Source organism: Acomys russatus, chromosome 6, assembly GCF_903995435.1.
Source record: "Acomys russatus chromosome 6, mAcoRus1.1, whole genome shotgun sequence".
Lineage (NCBI taxonomy): Eukaryota > Metazoa > Chordata > Mammalia > Rodentia > Muridae > Acomys > Acomys russatus.
Window position 1 is genome coordinate 76,570,577 of NC_067142.1, and position 3,635 is coordinate 76,574,211.

At 41.8% G+C, this 3,635-nt stretch overlaps 1 pseudogene; it reads right to left on the reverse strand.

The window, feature by feature from the left end:
• Positions 1-346: 346 nt before the first annotated feature.
• LOC127190806 (vomeronasal type-1 receptor 90-like) lies at positions 347-1,262 on the reverse strand (annotated as a pseudogene).
• Between the last annotated feature and the right edge of the window lie 2,373 nt (positions 1,263-3,635).

Below are 3,635 nucleotides of genomic sequence, written 5' to 3' on the forward strand. Positions count from 1 at the left end.
TTTATATGTCTAGTTAGTGAAACATATATCACCATGACTGTTGATGTATCAAAAGTGCTGTAAAATTTCATATGTGATATATAGGCTACTCTATGCTGTAATAATTGAGTCTTCCATGTGGCCACAATCAGAATTATTAGTAACTTGTATTACATATTTCAGAATGACATAACGCTTCAATGGTAGACTATATAATATTTGATGCACATACAAGAAAATTGTTTCAATGTCTATATATATATTTTTTTATCTAACTAGAAATCATGGGTATGCCAGGACTGATTATCCTGAAATCAATGTGCTAGTTCTTTTAATGAAGCTTGTTCACCACAAAATAATCAAATATTTACTGTAGGCCCTGCATGGTTTTCAAAAAGTTAATTTTACGCTGTTCAGCACTGATAAACACTGAAGGGCTGAATGTGGCATAACCACTGGACACAAGCATCTGCACACAACGATGAGTTGGGTCATATTCCACATAACTCTCAAGGAGGAGGCGATGCTGTCCCAACAGCACATGACCAAAAAGAAACTCCATAGCAACAGAATGGTCCTGACAGCCCTCCGCTCTGGGGATGCTGTGGGAGTGCTGTGAAGGTAATGGGTCTGCCTCTTATGCCTGCACAAGACAGTCGCCATGTACACACTGCAGAGCACCATGAGTCCCACAAAAGCGGCATCCCGGAAGACAGCCCGCACAGCAAGTAAGTGTCTCATGATGTCGCTAAAAGACCAGAGAGAACAGGATTTAGTGACCACTATAAGAATGTGTGAGGTCATGTGGCAACAATGGAGTTCAGAAAACCACTAATGGGCATATAGAAGGCCCACAGGGAAAGAAAGCAACACAAATTGTGATGTAAGGAGTTAAGTTTGAACTTTGCCAAGCAGGAACTTCTGGGGCTGAGGATGGTGACCTGAAGGATGGTAAGGTGACACGTAGCACAGATGGAGATGCTCCTCATCAGCCTGTACAAGGAGATAACTGATTTACATGTGACGTCATCCCCAAAACTCTGGCACCCAAAATGTCTGTCGTTAGGAAGGCCATGGCGAGCATCGTCACTATGTGGCTTAGGGCCAGAGAGCGATGATCAAGTTGATGGGCTTTGTGCCTGAGCTCCCGAAAGAATGCGACCACATGGGTGAGCAGAAGGATGGTATTGGCTGAGATCCCAAAGGCAATTCCAGAAAGAAAAGCATCTCTTATGCCATTGTTATTGTACAATAGGCTGTTTCTTTCCATCTTATGGGGAAAAGAAACACACACAGCGTATCTGAAAGCAAAGCAAGAAAAGTCACTTATTACCTATTGCTGTCTTCATCCATCTCAGCTGACACCATGGCCGCCATGGAAACACGTGGACTAACCACAGTGCACCCCACTCTGTCTCCTTATGCGCTCTCTCTTCTTCCATCACTTTCTAGTCACGGCTGGGTTCTGCACCTATGCCAGCTCCCACAGTACATGAACTTTCTTATACAATAAAAATTGCCATATGGTAGGTAGAGCAAATATTACCTGATTAATACCCTAGGGCAAGAACAATGTCTTATTTGGTTTTAATTCTCCTCACTTTCCTCCTTTCCCTTTGAGACAGGATTTCATGTAGCATAGGCTGGTCTCGAAGACATTTTTTTTTTGGGGGGGGTTTTCGAGACAGGATTTCTCTGTGTAGCATTGGCCATCCTGGACTCACTTTGTAGACCAGGCTGGCCTAGAACTCACAGCGATCCGCCTGCCTCTGCCTTCCGAGTGCTGGGATTAAAGGCGTGCGCCACCACGCCTGGCTCTCAAAGACATTTTATAGCTAAGAATGACCTTGAATTCTAATCCTCCTGCCTCCAGCCCTGCCAGTGCTAGCATTACAGGTATGTTCGCCTGGTTTGTGCGGTGCTTGGGATTCGACTTGGTCACTGTTCATGTGAGGTGAGCACGCTACCATCTGAGCTATACCCTGAACCCCACGATGTGCGTCTTCTCAATCATCAGTACATAGTAACAGTTATATCTTTTGGGCAGACTTAAATGAGGAAGTTGCATAGAAACGGAAACGAGACTCTTCCAAGCGAGTGTCATTGGATTAGATAAGCACATGGGTACATTATCGGTATCAATAACATCATTATTATCAGGGCTAACCTTTCTAGCTAATTTATTACCAGACCAGATTTTGATACGTCAACAGAGGGAATGGTGGTACATTCGGGCTGTGATTTCACACTGGTTGAATGCACTCTATCGTCTGCTGCGCGCGGTACGATCTTAAGCAGTCTATAACTCCAAGGCCTGGTCAACTTGTCTATGCATAGTCATAGTTTAGATAGTAGTTATCTTACACGAGAAAAACAGATCAAGCATGAGAATGTATCTGGTGTATTATCGTGTCTACAAAAATGCAGCAGTTGCCTTTTTGTTGTTATGCAGTTTCTCATGCGTGTAACTTGGGATGTTTAGTGCAGCTCCTTTAATAATTGATTAACTCGGTCTCTGCTAAAAGAGAGAAGATACAAGTTATTGTAATCTTAGACTAGTCTCTGATGGAATTTTAGGTTTTTTTTCCTCTTTAACTTCCCAAATAAGGGTACAGATCTCACATGACTTTTTCTTGGTTTGTTTGTTTGTTTGTTTGTTTAAACCATCATGCCAGAATGGCTAGTCCATTTGAACAAAATCCAGCTATTAACTGGTAGAAACATAGACCAATATGTTTCTCTTACGAGTGGGATCAATATGGTTGATAGAGTTAGAATTAAAATAGGGTATAAGAGTAAATTATTTCTTGGCTTTTTAGACATGTAATTTTGTAGTATAGGACACTAAGGGAATATAAAATGGCAAAGAAAAAGACAAGAAACACACACACACACACACACACACATACACACACACACACACACACACACACCATAAAAGCACTGGACCAGTAAGATAAAAAATGCCCAAATAAAGCAATATGAGACACACACACACACACACCACACCACACACCACACACACACACACACACAAAAACAAAACCAAAAAACAAACAAACAAAAAACACACACACACACACACACACACACAACACACACACAACACACACAAAGAAAAAACCCTACAAAAATACCATTGAGTTAATTTTGTCTTGGCCATTTATTGCTGGGCATGAGCTTACCCTTAAGTGTGGTTTGTATACCTAGTGAGAAAACTGATTTTTGCTTTGCAAGCTTATCAGTTGGAGATAGCTTCTTGGTTAGGATAGAGGCTCATGTCCACTTCCCTTTTTCAGAGCCGGGACCCCATCTGCAGTGCACGCTGCCACAGTCTCTGCGAGTCCTTATGATTGCCAATCCTTCTGTGACAGGAAGATATCTTTCTATTAAGTACTGAATAAGACAGGTGACACGACTTGGTACATTTAGAAGCAGCCACCTGTACTGGCATCCCTGAAGCATGAGGAGAGACAGCAGGAAATATAACCCTAATTGTCCACATTTTCTGCAGGACACCCAACACCATCATTGTATATCTATGTTTAATATTTACATGTATTATAAAGCAGGGGGTATCACTATTTCTTTCTAATACACTGTTTTAGTAGTGGTTAGATTCTGGAGGATAGGAACCCTTTATGAACACAGACTAA